This window comes from Meriones unguiculatus, chromosome 17 (assembly GCF_030254825.1).
Source record: "Meriones unguiculatus strain TT.TT164.6M chromosome 17, Bangor_MerUng_6.1, whole genome shotgun sequence".
NCBI lineage: Eukaryota > Metazoa > Chordata > Mammalia > Rodentia > Muridae > Meriones > Meriones unguiculatus.
The window spans coordinates 7,161,170-7,183,109 of NC_083364.1; the positions used below are offsets into that span (position 1 = coordinate 7,161,170).

General features: G+C 40.8%; 1 protein-coding gene across 4 annotated transcripts in view; it reads left to right on the top strand.

Moving 5' to 3' along the window:
• Positions 1-3,122: 3,122 nt before the first annotated feature.
• Slc16a7 (solute carrier family 16 member 7) overlaps positions 3,123-21,940 on the top strand; it is a 165,501-nt gene continuing 146,683 nt past the window's right edge. For 3 of the 4 annotated variants that reach the window (XM_060370984.1, XM_060370983.1, XM_021654449.2), the window contains exon 1: positions 3,500-3,700. The gene's annotated coding sequence lies outside the window, so the exon portion shown is untranslated. Of the gene's footprint in view, positions 3,299-3,499; positions 3,701-21,940 lie in introns of those variants that run through there. The other variant, XM_060370985.1, reaches the window with a different exon arrangement.

Here is a 21,940-nt window from a genome sequence, read left to right on the forward strand (position 1 = left end):
ACACGCTCTTACCTGCTGCCCCATCTCTCCTGACCCAGATAAGAGCAAAACACAGAATCTGCTGAGAGAACTTTGGAATACACCAAGGAAAGTCATTTTCCTCTACAATAGCGCCATTTATGCTATGGTAGCATTATTGAAAGGTCTGACATACACACCTACTTGGTCTCACAGTGTATTGCTGTAGAAATTCTGTTATGGATTTTGGGATCATGAAATGTGTATATTTGATTAAAGGACACATTAGAACAATGCTGCAATAGTACCAGGTTTTGGCCAATGTATCTTAGAATCTTATCAAACAGTATCATGTTGTTCAGAACAAGATAGGTTATGTTCTCATGATGAAGCAGGCCTGAAATCACACAGGGCACAAAGACTAAACTGCTTATTATGTTTAGGACTCTCAATTTTGCAGCTAATCTGTTGGAAACCTGGCACAGTGGCAGGAAAGAGAGAGGTGAAGGTAGTGTGCTGAAATGCAATTCTTTTTACCTCGAGGTTACAGGCCACTTAAACTCAGTATCAGTAGGATCAACCAGGACAGGGTATTGAAGTTTACCTTTAAACACTAACTTTAGTTGCTAGAACTAATCACACACCTCAATGTAAGTGTAAACGGAGTCAGAAAATGTAGTCAGCTAGACCATGGGTCCTGTGGTTATTGTCAAAAGCCTCTACTATTTATCTGATTGCAGCATTCACACTGGCTTCCCTCTTTTCCCCACTAGCAGATATAATTGATGATCTTTTGAGCTAGAAGACTTTGTAATGGGTTCTAGAAGAGTCCAGAAATGAGTAAAATGTCACATTCTTTTTCAAGCAGCCTTGTTGATTTTGGAGAGAGATTTTTAAAAGCACCCCAGGTATATAGGTGTACCATGAGTTGGAAAGAAAAATGGCCCAAAAGAGGGTGTATAAGCCATGATCTATGGGAGAGAGTTGAGAAGGACAGATTGCTCTAGAATCCTGAGGATGCTTTACCTGAGGACCTATTGGCTATGCCGGGGAAGGAGGGGGGGGTGTAGATACAAGATACACACAAAGAAAAGGGGATAAATGAGAAGAAGGAGAAACATTTAAGTAGTTAAGGCCTGCCTAAGGATGAAGAGGAGGAGAGGCAAAGATTCTAAAGAGAGTGGCTCTGGGTGTATAGACACGTGGGTTTTATTAGTTTGTGCACTGTTGAAAATTCACTAAAAGAATTCACTATTTATTTGTGGAACATGAGCTGTTAGAGTGGCAGACCTTTTCCTTCCTTCCTTTCTTTCTTTCTTCCTTCCTTTCTTTCTTTCTTTCTTTCTTTCTTTCTTTCTCCTTTTCCTATTTTGCCATTGTTATTTCAGGTCATGAATTAAAAACACAGGAGGCCATTTTCAGTGTTTGAGATTCTCATCCTATGAGTTCTTTTTCATTGACTTATATTTTCTCCTTAAGCTCTGAGTAATATTAAATAACAAATTACAGGATTACGTGAATTAATTAATGGAGCTTATTCTTACTACATTCTTCTTGCAGATTCCTTTGTAATCCAAACAAATATTTACATACCATGCCTAGCTATAGCAACAAGGCAATTCAGAAAAAAATTTCCAAATATAACTTGAGGGAGACAAGAAAATTAGATTGAGTTTTTGTTTGTTTGTTTGTTTGTTTGCTTTTTCTGTGGTCCTGGGACTTAAGCATAGGGTTAACCCTAACACTCACTAGGCAAGCTTCATTATGTTTGGCTACACTCTCAGCCTTAAAGAAAAACAAACAAACAAGCAAACAAACAAACAAACTCACTTCTTTTAATTTTGAAGCAGCAGTTTTCAACCTGTGGGTAATGTCCCCTTTGCAGGGGCAGAGGGAGGTGCCACATATCAGCCACTTACATTCTGATTTATTCATAACAGTAGCAAAATTACAGTCATGAATTTGTGGATCACCACAACTTGAGGAACTGCACTAAAGGGTCACAGCATTAGGAAGGTTAAGATCCATTGTTCTGAAGCATTAGCTCACCAAGTAGTCCTGAACTCACTTGGTAGCCCTGAGGCTACAATCGTCCTTCTTCAACTGCTCTACCAGGCCCTGCTGGATTCAGAGGTCTTGATTTTAGAAAAACAGTACTCACAATGAGAACATGCTATGGTTCTAAAATGTTGAAGTTTGCAAGTTTAGCAAATAGGACAAGAGACTGTGGAAAATAAGATACAAAACACAACAATAGAAGAGAAGGAAAAGGGAGAACAGTTTAAATTCAAAAGCTGTATGTTTTCTTGTGCTGTATGTTTTCGGTATGTTTCCTGTTATTTGAAAATAAATAAAAGTGATAAATAAACAGAAAAAAATCTTAATAGCAAACACCCAAGAACATGACCTTGCTCTGTCCTTAAGTTGTTTCTTTTAAACTTTTATCACTCTTTGTTGGCAATTAAGATGTTTACAGTTATTGGTAGATACTCAATTCATGTCTTCTACAACTATCCATTTATACTGTTTCCCCCTGTAAAAACTGATCATTTCTAGAATGTTCTACAGACTGACAAGCTGAGACCAGGACCCGCTGAATATACCTCACTCCCGAGTGACCCCTCATTACCGCGTCTGTCTCCGAATGTAAACAATGTGAATAACAGTGGATTGCATCTAATGGGGGACTGCGTTATGAAATGAGGAAGAAAGGCCAGCTAAATGTGCAGAAAATCGACAGTTCTCAAATTCGACTCTAGCCACACAGCTTTCTCTAGTAGAGAGTCCTCTTAAACATGATAAGGAAATCCAGCCTTTGAGTTGTCCTGCCCTTCCTCTTTTCAACTTCCCCAAGCAGGGCATGTTACAGGAAGAAACCACCAACATCTGTGGGGTTACCATGGTCCTTAGACTTATTCTTGCCCAAATAGCTAAATCCTGGCTTGAACACTCAAATAATGTGAACTACAGAGAATAGAGGAATCCTCTACAACTGACGTCCGACCACTCCCCATAAGTTTCATACTTTCAACGTCTTCTTGTGCTGTTTTCTGTTCCCCTTCACCTTCTGAGTAAGTTTTGTTTTCCTTGGTTCCTTGGAGAGATTTGGCTCTGAGCCACACCTTTCTCCATCTTCAGGCAAGCCAGAACCCAGAACTCATTTCCAGCAGAAGTCCTTAGCTGAGTGAATGAAGGGAGGCATGGATCACGCACGCAGCCTTTTCCATCCTAGGCCTCTCTCTCTGCTGTCCTTTTTGTCTGCCGGCCCCTGTCTGCATCCTTGCCCAGAGGTTGCATAAGGGCCTAGAGCGCGCAAGCCACCTCACACCTGCCTCCACAGGTAAGGCGCCAGAGAGCCAGGCTGGAGCGAGTCTGAGCTGCCCAGCCCAAACAGATCGCTCCCGGCCAGAGCTAAAACCCGAAGTGGAGCGCCGGGAGCCACAGAGCCCGCGCGGACGAGCGCCAGCCGCGGCGCCCTCGGGAGCATGCTCAGTGCGCCGCGCTCCCCCGCGCCCCCGGCCCGCGCCTGCTCCCGCGTCCTCCCCACCCCGCGCGCCCCCGGCACCCCGGCCCACCTCCCTCCCGCACGCCCTCCCCCGGGCCTCGGCACGAGAGGACACGTCAGGGGACATAAATAAATAAATAATTCCATTCAGCGGGTGACAGCGAGGCGAAGCGGCTGCAGCTGGGCGGGGGGGACCCGGAGAGCTGCGCTGCGCTGCGCACCGGGTGTCTGAGCCAGGTAAAGGCGGTGCCCCCGGGGAGGACGGGAAGAGGAGGACGAGGCGGGAGGAGGGCGAGGGAGGCTCCCCAGGCTCCGCACGCGGGCGGGAGAACCCGCAGCCCAGCTCCCAGCCCGCGCTCTCCTATAGCGCCGCGAGCCCTTATATAGACAAAAATCCCGAAGCCGAGCGGGCGCGGGCGCGGGCGGGAGCCGCAGAGTCCCTGAGGTGTGGGGATCCAGAAGTCCAGGGTCCAGGCCACCAGCTGCTGGCACTACTCCCCTTATGCCATGCCGCCTCCTTTGGGCAGCGTGGGGCGTTGGGCGGATACTGCCAGGCCAGTGCCCCTGCGCAGCTCGTCAGCATCTCCCCCAGACCCACAGCACCCCGGGGTGGTGTTCTTGCACTGGGTGCAGATGGGTGCGGAAGTGCGTGTATGTGTGTGTGTGGGGGGGGTGGTGGTGGAGGTGGCTGCTCTTTCTGCAGAAGACGGGAGCCTGGGAAGAAGGGAAGGTGTTCTGTGTTGGTCCTCAGGAAGCCTAGGTGGAGGCCTCTGGCAAGGTGGATGCAGGGAGGCTTGCGGCCTGACCTAAGGGTTTCGCTGTCTTCCAGGGCCAGTGCCACCCTCCTGGACTACTTTCCCACGCTGTGCATGCCAGTCTTTGCCAGGTAGCACAGGTGGCTGTGAGCCTCCTAGAAGTTGCATCCCAGTGGGCTTCTCCATCCTTCCCTACTTCCACCAACTAAGAGGACTGCAGATTGCTTTGGGAGGGACAGTAGTGCTGCTCTAGGCCTCTCTCATTCCTGGTTGGACAACTGGGGAAATCGCACACACACACACCAACACACACCACCTATTTCTCTACAGGTGTCATTTTAACTCCCTTTGGTGGAGAAATAAGACTGGGCCACACTGGATGAGGGCTGTCTATTGGCCATACAAAACCTAATAGTCCACGTCCTCCTCCCTCCTCAAACTAAAGGAGAGGCAGTGGAGTAGTAAAAATAGCAGGAAATGATGACCATGGCCCTAAAACGCCCCAGCAAGAGGAAATTGTGGGCACAAATGCCTTATGCTGGCAATCTAGGTTCCAGTGAGCTCAGGCAGACGAGAAGCCTTCCAAGGCCTGCCCAGCTTTGCTCGAATGTACTCTGGTACCCCAACCACAAAGGAGTGAATTTAGAGAAGGTGACAGGAAAATCAGAGTTGGGTGTGGACCACAGAACAGATGAGGCCTGAACAAGGTAAGCCGCCAGAAGACAGTGAAGCAATCCCAATGCCATTTTCTGCTGCATTTAAGTCCATCTAAATGACAGGGAAACTGAAAGATCATAGTGACAGGGAAGGACATGGGAGAAGGCAGCTAGCTCAGCGTGTGCAGCAAGAGGTAAGAAACTCCTCTCAAGTGTTCCTATGAGTACTCCGTAGTTACATTTACATACAACTCTTTCCTCCTAAGGGTTTTTTTTTTTTTTTTTTTTTTGTATACTAACGGCCAGCAATCTGAAGCAGTGTCTTGTTAAACTATCCAGCCTGGTGCTGGATGCTCCCTGGAGAGACTCCACACTGGTGGTCCTCCTCACCAGGAACAGGGGTTACAGGCAAGCACCCCTCTTCTCTGAAGTAACCTGCAGCATTGCCAACAGCTTCTTCTATACAAATTAGTGCATGGGTCCTACTTTTTGTTTCTAGACAGATGTATTTCTTTTATAACACTAGTCCTGTATTTTGGGCCTTCATCCTTCCCACAGGTAGGGAAGGGAGAATGGCCTAAAAAATGTTCCTTATCCAGAATTATCATGAACGTGAAATAAAAGAGTGTTTCTAGATTTGTTTTTTTATTTGTTCTCATTTATCAAACACTCTGGGAAACAAAATGTAGAGTTTAGTAAGACCCAGATATCACAATTGCTTCTATATTTTTGTAAGGTTGAATGAATTTTGCCTTCTCTTTTTTTATTTTCTATAAAATAAGTTTAGTTGTGCCCATTCTCAAATATTATTGTGGAAAATAAACTATGCAAACCTCTTAGCACATAGTTTAGCTAATTTTGATTCCCCAGATTTGTTCCAGTTGTCCTAGTGGGGTTACTAAGATCTGGTCACAAGAAATTCACATTCTGAGAAACACAATCGCACAAATGCACACACACAATGCACTCAGCTAGAACCCCGGGATTTTAGTTATCCTGTTAATCTTTCTCAGCATCATTTATTTCTCAGCTTCTGACTTTTTTTTCCTATGAATGAGACCTATATCTCAATTAATCGAAACAGTTTTTCAATTGTAAGAAAAAAAAATGTCAGCTCTGCCCAAAGACACCTTTTGGAAGTGATATTCCTCTGGGCCCTGTGCATTCAGTTCTGTGGTTTTGTTCATTGGGAGTACTCCTATATAAGTAGGTAATAGAAAACTTCTTCCTTTAGGAGTCCCTCCCTGGAGACCGTCTTTGCCAGAGAATTGACCCTGCCCCACCCCCATTTTGAGAACCAAGATTGAGTTGCGGTTTCTCCTATATTTTTAGACAGAGTAATTCACTAATTCTTGGAAGTTGAAAAGTATAGTATCCTAGCCTCTTTCTAGTGCTGACTACCTTCAGGCATGTTGCTACAATTTTCTACAAATATATAAGGATCCTATAGTGTAGATTTGTCAATACTTATATTTACAGTAGTGTTTAGGCAAAGGTACAGGGCTTACTCCATCAGCATAGCTAATGTTTTGGTTTGTTTTGTGTTGTTCTAACAAAATATCTGATGCTGTTATTTAAAAAAGAGAGAGAGATAAGCTGGGCATGGTGGTGCATGCCTTTAATCCCAGCACTCTGGAGACAGAGGCAGGTGATCTCTATTGAGAGCAGCCTGGTCTACAAAGTGAGTTCAGGACAGCCAGGGTTATACTGAGAAACCCTGTATCAAAAGCAAGAAGAAGAAGAAGGAGGAGAAGAATGAGGTGGAGGAGGAGGAGGAAGAGGAGGAGGAAGAAGAGGAGGAAGAGGAGGAGGAGGAGGAGAAGGAGGAGGAGGAGGAGAGGTTAAGTTGCCTCATGATACAGATGGCTGGAAAACCAAAACATCATGGAAATGTCCCCTGGCAACAGTACATGCTAATGTAGAGTAAACACGTATATACAAAAGTGCCAAACACTTGTGTTGGTCTTAAGTTTTAACAGACTGTTCACCCGGTAGCTAACCCAGCACTACTTGACCTGATCTCATGAGAAGCATTACTGCCATCCCAACTGCCTTTTCAAGTCATTGGCATCTCCCAGCACAGCACCATTTTGTAAGCAGTCCAAGGCTCTCCAAGGTCAAGGCTGACCTGCTAAGGACCAGCCACATTCAAGCTATAGCAACTATTTACTGACAGAGCTGGAACAAATAGGCTTCTTGATCCTTAGTTCTGTGTACTACAGCTTCTGCCTGGTCTAACCAAGGGCAAATACTTCTGTCTCTTGTGTTCTTCAGTGACTGGCACATGGCAGTTCTGAAAGACAGATTATAGAAAGAATGGAGTCAAGAGCAACAGAAGCAGATATGGGGAGAGGAGGAGAAGGAAACCAACAAAGAGCACACTGAGCCTCCTCTGTCTCCAGCTGACTCAAGCGAGCAGTACCAGGGCGCCTCTGCCTGCAAAGCCAGGCTAGCTTAAACTCTCTGAAGGACCTCCTTGCCTTGAGTTTAGCTGAGCTGTTTAATCTGCAAGATTCTTTTGTGAATTAGGAAAGTGTTTTCTCCTGGATGGTGAATTAGCAAAAAGGGCACATACACTTTTAATATCCAAGTGAAGCTCACTCAAAGCCATTTAAAACACACACAAGAACTGTTTCCGGGACTCTGGGGTTAAATTGCTCTTAAAGGAGAGGTTGGCTTTGTCCTGTGCCATGTGAGTGTTGAACTATGGTATTTTTGAACTTCAAAGAGACCCTGAATGTAAAGTGGCATAAATCATGCTTGACAGATAAGAATGGCATACAACAATCACTGAAGAGATGTCTCTTCATTGCCTTCTCCCCTTCCCACCCTGCAGTTTATCTGATCTCACTGATTAAGGCGTTTCCTGGTTCCTAGTCTTAAAGTCATCTGTCTTCATCAGAGCTCTCTTGGTATTGAGCTGGAGGTACCTTCAGCCCGATTCTCCCTTTTACCTTAAATTTCACTTATTTGGGAAAGAATTTTATGTGCTTTTCTAGTTTCTTGGTTTTGAGCCTGGAGATTGAACTTTGCTCCTCATGGACACCATATTGCTAGATAAGAGATAAGAGCTGAGGTACACTAGCCTGTCTATATTAGGATTTTTGGCTCTGCCTTTAACCAGTTACGACTAGCTGTTAAACCTCTTCTAATCTTGGTTCCTTCTTTGCAAAGAGAAGATAAGAACCAACTTCATATAGCTTAGAAAGGTTGAATGCCGCAGTGCTTAGCACCTACACATGCATAGAGATAATAAGGCACGGGAGCTGCCAATGTTAACATTGCCCTTATGGCTTTTTAGATTATTTCCAACTTCACTGGCTTATTTATCTTAACTAGATGACATATTAGTGGTGCATAGGTAAACATTGAATACTCTTTTATTTATTTGCTTTTTTTAGTACCCTCTTTTGTGGCAGGTTTTATCAAAACTGTTTGGATCAGCCAGCTGTTCATATGCATTATTCCAGTTCTTGCGAGGAAGAAATAAGGTGATCAAGAGTATAGAGCTGATTTCAGTTGTGTAAAAATGTGAAGACCATCCTGGCCTACACAAGACACTTCTATAATGGAAACAGGACAAAACAAAAACACACCAAAACCAAAAATACCCAACCAAACAAAAATCAACCAGCCAATAAACTATTTAAACAATCCAAGAGAACAACAGCAACAGCAACCAGCATTTGGATCAAGGTGTCAGGAAAGACATTGGGAAATGACTAAATACATAATGAGTAACTGTACATTTAAAAGAAATCCAGAGAAAGCTTTATTTTTTCTCAGTTGGTCACTTAAATTTTGGACTCAGAAAGCTAATCTACCTATTGGGAAGATTCAGTGGTTTACACTCACCTCACCATATGACAGAAGAGCAAAAAAAAATAGACCATTTGTAGAAGATAAATATTCATAGCCCCATTGATATTTAACAAACAATAAATAAGTTGGACTATTGTGTGATTACACACACACACACACATACATAAGTGCATATACACACACATATATACATATATATATATATATGTGAACTGAAAAAACAAAAATATTAGAATAGGAGCTGGGGAATATGTCTTAGAAAGCAAACAGCCTAGGGTTCCACTCCTAGCACTATAAAAAATGGAAATAATTAATTACAAATTAAACACTGAGCTTAACAATAATAAGACCAGTCCAGGTAGGGCTGGAGTAATTTAAACTTGGGTTCACCAGAGACATTCCCAATATATTCATAAATATCAGTGTTGATAAATGATGCACATATTTTGTAAATAATTTTCCTGACCTAATAATAAACCCTTGCAAACATTTTCATTAATATTCATTGAAATCCCCAAGGAGTTTCTAAAAATCCCACAAAGCTTGTGAGTGACAGCTACACTATGCTAAGGGAGAGTTTCTTGCTTTCAATTTTCTTTTCTCTTAAAGGTATTTGTGGCCATTTCCATGGCACCGTTCATGTAGTTAATGACAGAAATCAGTTATTAATACTTGGCAATATTTGTCATTATAACAGCTTTAAGTTGAAAGTACTTGTATGAGCAGATACAAGTGAAGTTTTTGCTTAAGTAAAGATTTATATAAAACATTTGTATTCTAAGGAAAAAATTTATTTTAAGTACTTTATTCTTAATTAGATTCTGTTTAAAGCTGTTACCTAGCATGGAGGGATATTGCTCAGCCTTATACTACTACACTGAACTCTCTGAAGCAGATCCCTTAGAAATAAAATGTGTTAGTTTAACCCACTGTCTCAAAGGTTCACATATCAGTGGAACAGCAGGCATGTGCTTCTGTTTGGTGAGGTTGGTATATAGTGTCACATTATGGTGGGAATGTTTAAGAGAGAATGTTTAAGGGTCGCATCCCAGAGAGGGATGGAATTCTTTTTTTTATTTTATTATTTATTTATTTTCATTTTTATGTTTTTGAGGGATGGGATTCTTCTGCCTCTATCTTCTGTCTCTATCCTTGATAACCTAAGGACCTCTTTCCAAAAGGTCTTATCTTTAAGCTCCAAGCAATTGGGTTGGACAGTTGGTAGAGTGCTTGGTCTGCAGGCATGAAACACTGGCTTCTCAACACTGCGTTGAATGAGTGTTGTGATGCATGTAGCAGTAACCCCGAGTCTGTTTGTATGTAGCCTTGACCTTCCCTCAAACTCTGGGACTTTGTAGAAAAGTCTACATTTCTGCTGGACAGCTCCCTCTGCTGAACCACTGCTGATCTCTTGCCTTCCTGCCTTCCTGCCTGCCTGCCTGGCTGTTCCTTCCTTTTTCTTTTTTCTCTCCTTCTCTCTCTCTCTCTTTCTTCTACTCTCATATAATACATCACAAGTGCAGTTTTCCCTCCCTCCTCTTCTCCCCCCCAACCCCCCTATCCCCCAGATTCACTCCTCCTTTAGAAAAGAGAAATGGTTGTTATATTCCCAGATATAACAACCAAACACAACATAACAAGTTGCGGGAAGACCAGGCACACGCCCTCTCATCAAGGATGGACAAAGCAGCCCCATAGGAGGAAAGGGGTTCCAAAAGCAGGAAATGAATCAGACAGCCACTGCTGTCACTGTTAGGGGTCCCATGAGACCTCTAAGCTAAATAACCATAGCACACATATGTATTTTGGTTGAGGTCTCTTCCCTCTTGTTTTTTCTTACCGTTTTCACATTGCATTCACTGGTGTCAGATGTATTTGAAAGACCTCCTTCCTCAACCTTTGTTCTGACAGTCACTTTTTAAAGATGTGGTGGTTATACAACCAAAATACACAGCCTGTTAGATACTCTTCCTGCACCATACCCCTCAACTGCAGGTAAGTAATAATAACATTGGTAATTCTTGCTACCTATCCCTGAGTGATGTCATTAGAAGCAGCTTTCCCAGGCTCACCTCACACTGTCATCAAATCCAAGCTGAACTTAACTGTTTTTGTGCCCTGTTCATTCTCATCCTATCCTCTGAATCATGTCTTGTGTCATGCTATCCTTTTGGCTTAAAATGTTGTTACTGACTAGTATTTTTGCTTCTAGGATTAATTTCACCTTCTGAGATGAGCTTAGACTCTATATTCACATTTCCTCTGACTCAGGCTAGGTCAAAGAAGTTTTTTAAACTTTACTAACAGGGGATTTCTAATGTTTTATTTGCTGTAAACTTGCTGTGACAGTATCCTTTCTATGAGCCTTTTATTTCTCAGCACACTGGATTTCTGCTGTCAGGGATGATGACACAGAAGCTCAGGTCTTCTTCAGCCATTGGGTGGATTGTGGGATTGCAGGAAATTTAGAGAGCACTGGACTGTTTCCAGTAGCATGTATGGCCTACTTTGGTGAACCACATTTATGTTACATTTCAGGGATGCATATGGAGGGCGCTTATTAAGGGTGGTTCCAATTATGACTAAATTTCTTCTGTTCTTCTCAGGGGTTTGATCAGTTTTTCTGGGACCAATAACACAAATATCATTCTTGGTTCAGTGAGTAACTACGTATCTATGGTGACAGTTTATAAGTGGTATGTTTCCTATGCTTAGTTAACCTTCTCAATTTTTCTGTCTGCCTCTCCTGTGAGTTGACCAGGCTCTATCTCATGAACATTGCATTCTTGAGGCATTCACATTAAGGAAAATCCAGAAGTATACAGATGATGTCAGTGGTCATGGTACCTATTTGAACAATTTAAACTGCTGTTCATGATGCTCATAATTTTCATTTAACCATCAGTATAATCTAGTAAGGTAAGGTGGAAAGGTCAGAAAGCAAAAAATCAAGGTGACATGATGTCCACGTGTGGTCTGAAAGAACTCCTTTCTGGTCACAGAACTGAGCATGTTCTTGTCTGTAGCCTCAGTGTAATGAGTTAACAAGTGAAGAAACCACTTGGAGGGATGGAGGAAGCCTCACTTTAAATTGTGATTTTTTTTTTCAATGCAGTTTATTCAGGAACCTTGAACAATCTTCTGACCCTGGGGAAAGCCAGCCCACAGCTTAAATAGCCTCAGGGTAGCCAACCCCAGCATGCCACGTGGGCAATGCAGATAGGTCCACATACATGGAAGCAAGCCAGATCCTCGGCCTTAGCCAAATGTGGAATTGTTCGTGACAGAGAGCACTCACCATCGGGAAGGTGGAAGGCGGAAACCAGCTCCATCTTTAAGGCGCGGCATTACGCAGCTCTCTACAGTTCCCCCTTTTTGTTTTAGACGCATCAGGCAAGAGTAGAGGTCTGATCTCTGATATTAGAAATAAATTGGGACTTTGTACTGATGTTCATTTAGGTGTCATCCTAAATTGTGATTTTAATTGAATATTAAGTAAGTGTACTGGCTGTTTTCCTTTGGAATACTGGCTAGTTTGTGGCAACTTGATACAAGCTAGAATTATCAGGGAGAAAGGCACCTCATTTGAAGAAATGACTCCATGAGATCCAGCTGGAAGGCATTTTCTTAACTAGTGATTGATGGGGAAGGGTCCAGCCATTGTGGGCGGTGCCATCCCTAGGCTGATAGTACTGGGTTCTATAAGAAAGTAGGCTGAGTAAGCCATGGGAGGCAAGCTAGTAAGTAGCACCCCTGCAGGGCTTCTGCATCCGATCCTGCCTCCTGGTTCCTGCCGATTAGAGTTCTGATCCTGGCCACCTTTAATCAGGAACAGTGAAATGTAAGTTGAAGCCAAACTAACCCTTTCCTGCCCAACTAGATTTTGGTTATCGTATTTGGCCGTAGCAATAGAAACCCTAACTGAGGCAGTAACCAATAAAAATTTTGTCTTTGTAGATTAATAAGGTTGTTGATGTAAGTGTCTCTCTCTGTGTGTGTGTGTGTGTGTGTGTGTGTGTGTTTGTAATAAATGGGGTTAGAGAGCTGAGATAAAGGAAGTTGTTAGGGAAAAATATCTGATAGGTAACCTTTGAATAAAGATGGCTTTTCTTTATTGAGCTGGTCTGTATGTCAAATATGATTATGTACTTTATCTACAATTTTCAAATTCCTGTGGAAGCACTGTTTTTACCCTCACTAGATAATTAATGCAAGGGCAAAATATTTTGCCAAGGTTACATGTTTTCTTGAAGGAGTTCTCTAGACTTAGGCTATTGATCTTAAAACATGTCTAAATGTTTAGTGCCTCGGTGGATTTTATGACAATTTGGAAGAAAAAAAAGCCCTTAAGAAACATTAAAAAGGAAACTAGTGATGTATAGTAAGTTTGTGTCTAAATTTGGAAGAAAAAAAGCCCCAAGAAACATCTAAAACATGGCTGTATAGTAAGTTTGCCTCTGTTACATGGTCAGCAAAGATGGTAAGCTTCTTTTGTTATCAGGAGGGAGCATTTTGGTCTAGAAAGATACTCAGAGGTTAGGAGCATCTTTCAGAAGACCTGGGCCTGGTTCCCAGCACCCACTTAGAAGCTCACAATTGTGTGTAACTCCAGATTCAGGTGATCTGACATGTCTTCTGAGCTCTGTGGGCTTTGCATGCGTGTGGTCCACATGCACACACACACTCTACGGAAACATACAAGATTAATATCTAAAACATTCCAAGGGAGCATTGCAAGTCAAGATAGGAAGCTTAAGGCAATTCTAACATATGAAAACTTATGAGTATAAGCAATGTGAAGACCTGATTGCCTGAAAGCAAGCCAGAATCCCATCTTCTCAGTGTTCTTGTAAGGGATAGCAGAAGCCCGGAAGACCCTGGATGCTTTTATGGAGGAAGAGTAGAGGGACTTTGGTAAATCTAGAAGTCATCTCTGTGTAGTCAGTCTTGTTCTGTAGGTTTCTCTTTCATAGTTACCCTGTTTTCTCTGTGTCTATTATGCTGCTTCTTTAATGAGAGACTTAGAAGTGAACAGGTAGATCTTCTTCGAATTTTTTCCTTAGCAGCAACTAAGCTGATTGACTAAAATCTAACTCTCAGAGCCATGTTTGCTTATTTTCAGAGCAGTTAGGAAAATCCATATCTTGGTTTATTTTGTGAACGTAAATAATATCTTTAATAAATGATGGATATGATCATTTAATCTTAATTTGATTTTTTGTGTGTTTTCAGGAAGAACTTTCCTAATCATGAAGAATTCTTTATCTAGCTATGAGTTTTAGTGCAGCAGTTCTCAGCCAGAGCCAAATAAAAAGTTCATGGTACAAACAACGTACTGAATTCCCAATAATATGCATCTTTCAGATGTGTAAAAACTTCTGGTTTCAGGAGCATATAGGAGGATACTCAGCTATTGATGTCAATGCTGAAAAAACTATTTGGGGGCTGAAGTTTTCATTTAGCTTCAGAGTTAGTGATTACATTTGTGTATCTCAGGGGACATTTATAGGGGGATTCCTTAGCCTCTCCATAGATGTAATTGTGCACAGAAGCACATTTAAAAGCTCCCAAATAGAGGAGGAGGATAGCATTACCATGGCTTATAGGTGTTCACATCAGAATGTAAAATGAATACCATCAGGATTATTGATACTATTTAAGTGCCTGCTATGTATCTGCTTCCTTAAACATGGTATCTCTTGTCATCACTGCTAGCGTGTAAGACAGATTACATATGTTTACAGGTAGGGAGAAGAAACACTCAACCACAAGAGATGAACATTAGCGGCCCTGAGAGCCGCTGTCTCAGCAGTTATTCCTGGATCAGGAAGATGATGATGGCACACTGATCCTCCTCCTATGTCTTAAATCGGGAGAAAACCAGCAAATAATTAAATATTTTAGGTGAAGTATTTTGCAAAAAGGCCTGGAGAAAATATGCATGAAACTTTCCTAGCTCTCTCCTGTGATACTATAATTTTGGAAATATTATGTTCACTAGTTAAAGACAAAATCAAAAGTAGAACTAAGTGTTAAAATGAACAGCAGATAACACATTTGTCTTAAACTGTTGATGACAAATTATAGTATTTGGGCTGAATCCAGCTTGTTGTCTGTTGTTTTTAAGGTAGCTACCAGTGTGTTTCCATATGTTCAAGACTGCTCTTCAACAGCCAAGATTTGGGTAGCTGTACATTAACTTCAGAAGTCTAAAATGCCTACTATTTTACACTTAGGGAAAAAAAAAAGGTGTTTCATCTAGAATTTCAGAAAGAGATGTATGTGTCTCATGATGGAGGTGTCAGGTGTTAGTTAAGCTAAGGGAAGAGACTGTCCTTCATGAAGTGAAGACAGGACATAGTCACTTCAAGTACCAAAACACCTAAACGCTGGAAGCTTGTGGATGAGGGCAGAAGTCTGCAGAAGGGAAGGATCTTGTTACTGCACTTGGTCTAGCCACTGTCTGTGAGTGCTTTGAAATGTTCATCTAGAACCCTGCCCCTTAAACTCAGAATGTGAAATACTTGAATTAATTAGTGAAATACTTAAAGTAAGAGTTTTATGTTATTCACTAGTTCATTATGTTGAAGTGTACACTGGTGGACAGTGATTTATCTAATGAATTTATTCCTTTGGTGAGTTGGTTATTTTCTGTTGCTTACCAGGACTCCTGTGTTATCTCTGGCTCCCTAACTATGGGAATAATGGGAAGAGCACTAATAATTTTCTTGTCAACTTCTAAGAAATAAATGCTACATGCTAATACACACCTGTGTGCCAGCCGTGTCTCAAGAGCTTCCCCTAAAATGTACAGTAGCCCAGAGAGGTAGATGTCCTTGTTACTATTTTATAGAATAAAGCACTGAGCAAACAACACAAAGAATTGGCATAGATCTACAAGACTAGTCGGAAGATCTTCTAGAACATGGCTGAGAAACAAGTGTGAGCTCTTAGTAGGTGTGATCCAGATAGTAACATACCTTCAGAAAAGCAGAAAAGTGGATCTTCTAATGTGTTTCTTCCTGGGGCACAATTTATTTCCTTGACAAAGCATTGTACCATATAGTAAGATGGTGAAGTCAGCTCTTAATGCAAGTTTTTATTGAAAATGTTGCTTTTAAGGGATGAGATCATGCCATGCTCTCTGTTTTATTCCTGCCTCTGTTATTATTTACATTCTGTGTCTCAGGTCTTTGCCTCTTAACATTGGACTGTTTGTAATTTCTTCTTTTACATCCTCCAGTATCCCTTCCTCATAGTCATGTTGGTTCCGCTTAGCTATTATGTGCCAGTGAAGTGCTCGATGTATTTTCCTAAAGCAAGACCTGCTTTCAGACAGAAAGAAAGAATCAATGAAACTTACTGCCAGGAGTCCCTGCCTATCCACAGGGGATGCATTTGTCCGACCCCAGCAGATGCCTTACACTAACAGCAGCATTGACCAGCATTTCCTTCACATAAGTCCCTCATGTAACTTTTTTTTTTTTTTTTTTGCCTTGTCACCTCAAATAACCTCTTTATGGTTTCTCTTTGGTGTATGTAACCACTTCTCTTGCATGGTTGAGCATTACTAAGCACAATTAATGTTAGTTGCACACCAGCGATTTAGTGCCAGCAAGGGTAGCAGCAAGTAGCTTATACCACATGGAAACACTGGACAGAGATAATTTGTGGACTAAAGTATTTCATCATGCTACTTTAAGGCTGTCCAAGTTCAAATGCCTGAATTGCTCCTTTCAAGAATTTTGCAGTTACTGCTTTTGGATTGTAGTTGCTCAATAGCAACTAAAACTTTGGGAAGTAAAACTGGAAGAGGGTCTGCTATAATAGATCCCCTTTTCTCGGAACTGAAGGAAGCAGGTGCCACAAAACCATTAGCATCTCTCTAACAGATATGACAAAATGATATAGAGATGCAGAAAGGTCAGTCAGTTGGAGGAAGCTGCAAGGAGCCTGAGAAAAAGTGAGAGTGTTGTCCCCTGTGGGACACATTAGCATCTCTGTGGAGAGTAATCTGTCCACTGTGCTGCAGGGAGACTATTCATTACACACAGTAATGACCTGCCACAGGAGGACAAACAGATATCATATCTGAAGCTCATATAGCAGCGATGACTTTTCTTCATCAATAGTTTTTAAGTAAACATACCATTAACATGAGAAAAATAATCCATATGGATGTTTACTGTTTTTATTGAATTTTTATTAGTAACATACATTTATTAGTCTGGATTAGTAAGAACCTGGATCATTTTGTTGTCTGTGTTTGTTTTCTAAGGTTCTTCACAAAGGGAGAACATACTTCAAAAATATTTAGTCTATTAGAAATTTAATCATGACTGTTTACTAAGATACATCAATATCTATTATGAAATTTCATATTTAGAGATATGATTTGTCTCTTATGTGTTATTCTTTGAGTGACCCTTCTCTCTGACATTTTTTTCGTCTCAAACTAATTTAAATTATTGCTCATTTTATTAATCCTCTTTTTTGTTAGGTCTTATCTCTAAGTAATAGTATCCTCTGTGATATACACTCAGGTAATAAATTACAGTCTACAAAATTTAATAGTTTTTGTGTCTCTGCATTTTCTGACCCCAGTAGATGCCTTAAACTAACAGTAGTATTGACCAGCATTTTCTACACATACACTCCTTACATGACTAAGCGAGTGTGTATATGGTATGTGTGCAATGTGCATACACATGTGCAGGTGAAAAGACCTGGGGAGGATGTCACATGTCTGTTCTCCCATTTTCTACCTTATTCCACTGAAACAGGGGCCCTCATTGAATCTGGAGCTGGAGTCAGCCAGGCTGCCAGCAAGCCCCAGTGATTCTCACCCCCCTTTCCACGCCAGGCAGCACTGAGGCTGCAGGTGTGCTCCTGAGTCATAGTGCGTAAATTCTGGCACATTCTTCGTGCCTGAAAGTTTTTCAAGAGAATTTACACTTAGAGTATTGGAATGAGAACATAAGAAAGAGAAGATAGTCAACAAGTTTGTTGTCCATGAGCTCAAGTTTGGGAGATGGGGCTTCAGGCATCCTTAACACCTAATATTCACCACAATCTCGTTCTGGAAAGTGTTATAGAACTGCCCAGGAGACTTAGGGAAAGGGTGTAACCCCCCCACCCTCCACCCACCCACATCTTCTGTGTTCTTCTGTCCCGTGAGATTGGCTTCTCCTTGAGTGTTCATGGGAGATCATAGGCCCTGCAAAAGTGAAATCACTTGGCATATGGGTCCCTGGGTAGTGCTGTGGGGTTGACTTAATTATGTTAATCCATGCACAAAGAGCCTGGGTGAAACTGTTCCTGGAAAGGGCTCTCACACTGGGTGTAGGGGAGAGAGTGTGCTGCTTCCTGCCTGTGGATGCAACACTACCATCTGCTTCAGCTCTTACTGCTCTAACTTTCCTGCCACTATGGGCTGCACTTTGAACTCTGAGCCAGAATAAACTTTCTCCCTTGAGGTGCTTTCCTCAGTGTCCTCAGCGTGTTTCATCACAGTCAGAAGGAAAGAAACTAGGACATGTTTGCTTCATGCACTGCAATGAAAATGTCACTTTCTCCACTCTCAAGATAGCCAGTCAAGGAAGTCTGAGGAATTATCAGGTACAATTACATACTACCCACTGAACAGTATTTTATAGGGGAGGGTTGACAGGGAAAACAAAAAATGCTTTTATTTTATATTTAGTTCTCATTTGTTTACCTATTTACAATCTCTTTTTTTCTCTTAATGTTCTGTTGTTAGTTGAATGCTTTTGTAGACTGGCCAGAAATCACAGATTATGTATTTTTTTCCAACAATCATTCTTTCCAAGTTGTTTACGAAAACCAAAGCACTGAAACCAGTAATTTACACAAGAGGGAATTATGTAAAGCAGGTATTCCTGAATGTCTAAGGCTTCTATGAGCATTAAGATAAAAGCTCAAGTTGGAAATATTTTAGGATTATGACCAAAAATCTTGATCACTCTCTTGCTAAGTAGGATTAACATGCAAGTAGTTGACTCACTGGAGCCTACAGGTAGTTCATGGCTCCAGATTGCATCTCAGCGTGGGATATACTTTTAAATAGACAGCTGGGCTCCAGGGAAAACTGTTTTTGTAATAAAACCCCTAGTTATTGAGAAGAAATGGTTTGATATGCTTTCATATTATTAAAAGGGACCAGCATAACATGAGATGTTCAAAGTACCATGCCCTAACTATATTTATTATAGAAACGAATCCTGTCTTGTGAAATGAAATTGTTTGCGATCTTGTCTGCGTGGTTTGTTCATATGCAGAAGCATGATAGGCAGCATGGCAGCTGTGAGTCGTGGGGCCTTTTCAGGTGGTTAAACTGTGAGGCTGCACGATGGGATTAAAGCTTCATGTAGCCTTTGGGCCTGTCACCCCTCTGCCTTCTGCCAGGAGAGAACAGAGTCCCTCTTCTCTGGAGGGAAAACTGGACTGTGAATCTGCCAGCACATTTATCTTGGCCTCACTTCCCTGGAAGTTACCCAGTCTGTTTTAACAGCCATCTCCCTCCCACATCTCCAGACTCTGCCTGAAATGCCTATAATTCTGAAACAATACACACATGGTGGCATAATTTCAGTATAATTTTGTTTAAATTTTTCAGTATGATCTTGTTTTAAATATGGCCATTATTATGAACAGAACCCTTTTATACTTTTCACACTGACTTCTACAGTTTAAACCTTTTTTTATTTTAGAATCCCATGTTAGGAGGATTTTCTGTGGAGAGGCTTGTGTGTTGTGGCTGGAAGAACTTCAGATGCAGTGTTCTCATAGATACAGTGTTGAAGTCAATACTGCATAGTCACAAGAACTGCTTCAAATGGCAACACTCTCCTGTTAGCAGGCATTCTTCTCTTGCTGGCTTTCTATACCCTTGGTACATCATGATCGATGCTGCCATTGCTCCTGGACTTGCCAAAGTTAAGTTCTAATAAGTTTGTGTAAATGACAATATTTTCATGAACTTTTCTGTACTTAAAATAGAAGAGTATTTACTCCTGAAAGTGCCCTAGTGCCAGGGAAATCACAAAGGGGGCTGCTGGACCCTGCTGTTGCGTTATTGTACATCCTGACCTGGTTCCTACACTATGACCTGACTCAGTTAGTTCTTGGCATTAACTGTAGCTAAGGGTTGGTGACTGTTTTCTGAAATGCCCTTCACTTTTGCTGAAAGGGGAAACTATACAGCAGTCACTGGAATCTAATAGTTTCCAGAAGCCAGACCTACAAAGAAAAGCGTAAAGGACACTCAACAGCATGGTGCCTAAAGCAACTGGTTTGTGACTTTGCCACCTCAGGTCTCTAACCTTTAGGTGTAAATAGAGCAGTCATTTCATTGTGCAGCGATTCACTAGGCATATAGGAGAAAAATTAGATGCCTGTTATGTACTGAGCATGCAAGCTCTTTGATGTTACCTTCAGCACATCATTTGCGGGATTTTTCCTTTTTCCCTCTAGCACAAACATTTTATCAATCGTTTTGAGCAAAACCAAATAGAATTAGATAGTCAAAACTATACAAATCATTTCATTGCGAACATTCTGGGCAGGCAACTAAAATAATCTAAATATGTATTTATTTTTTTATAAGCTCCTTTTCCTCAATTTATTGCAAAATTGATGGACACTGCTTTGTTTTAATGATAAAATGCCTTAATTATTTCTTCCAAATGTGATAAATAGATATTAGGTGAATTTTGTCTTATTTGACAGCCATTTTGGAAAATAACCTATTGAAAATTTAGGACTCTGCTGGACTTGACTCTGTAGTTACTCAGTTGTGTTGGTAAAGTGGTGTTTAGCAGGTAGGCTGACGAAGGAGAAGTGGGTCACTTTTATTCTGGAGGAAAGCAGAGTTCACAGCAGGTGATCTCTCCCAGAGCAGAGGTATTACTCAGGCAGTGCGTCCATCCACAGTTCCCCAACTTCCATCATTTAGAAGGTAAACAGAACTCATTTCTGCTCAAACATAATGGAATAATTTAGTACTTTAACAAATAAAAAATCATTCTGTCTAAGATTTAATTTAAGATAAGACTTTGTAAGTTTTAATTTTTATATGTCATGGCAGAAAGGCATTATTTGGCTAGGTGGCTAATTAAGTTAACAGTTAATCTACATTTTCAAATTAGTACTATTTTGACTTAATATTGTAGTACAAAGACAAAAATCACTGTTTTAGTATTATTCCCGTGCTCATTTCTCAATTAAATGGAGAATAAATACTTAATATATATGTATTATAAATTTACTCTATCTTTAGTTGTACAGATACATTACTCAAATATTTTGGTGCTCATGACATTTATACAGGTATCAATGGTATACATATATATGTGTGTTTGTATGTATATACATATATATGTATGTATGAATGTATACCCTGTTATTCCTTACCATTAGTATATTCATCAAATGCCACTTTGTTAGAATAGTACTCAACTTAATCTATGGTTTAAACATTTCCAAACTTGATACATATAACATTTTGGTAGAAAATTACATTACTGAAATTTTATAGAATACCATTCAGGACTGAACTTCTTCAACTTTTCCTCTTGTGACTTCTTTTCCTGGAATTTAATTTATTTTTGACCCTGGGTACATAGGTATACAAAATAGTTACAGAAACATAAATTTTCTGATACATCATTTATTAATAAGCCATAAATTTACTTTGAAACAGTTTTGCAATTTGATAAAGTTGAAGACAAAATATCACAGTACTGAGCCTCACGGTTTTATTATTGCATACTTAAATATTGAGTGAATGTAAACAGGATGTAAAACATCCACATTTTTCAGGATTAATTGATATTTCAGATTTTAATCGTCAGCTCTGAGAATGCTGAGTCAAATTAATACATAGTATAAAATAACAGAAGTGAATTCAAGGACATTTCAGAAGTTGTCAATCCTGTCCTAACCTCAGAGTCATACATACACACACACACACACACACACACATAGATATCCAATAATAGGACAGAAAAGAATAAAAATGGCTTATGGACAAGAAGCATAAGAACAAGTTTCAGAACTTTAAATAACTTTTATCAATCTGTGAAATAACACAATAGAATTTTTCATCTAGTTCTAATATCCAGAAAGGTAATGAAAATAACGATTATGCATAGCTATTTTATTAAGCTAGATTTTCCCCTTCCAGATAAAAGCACACAACAGTAGCCTTAATCAGCCCTTGTCCA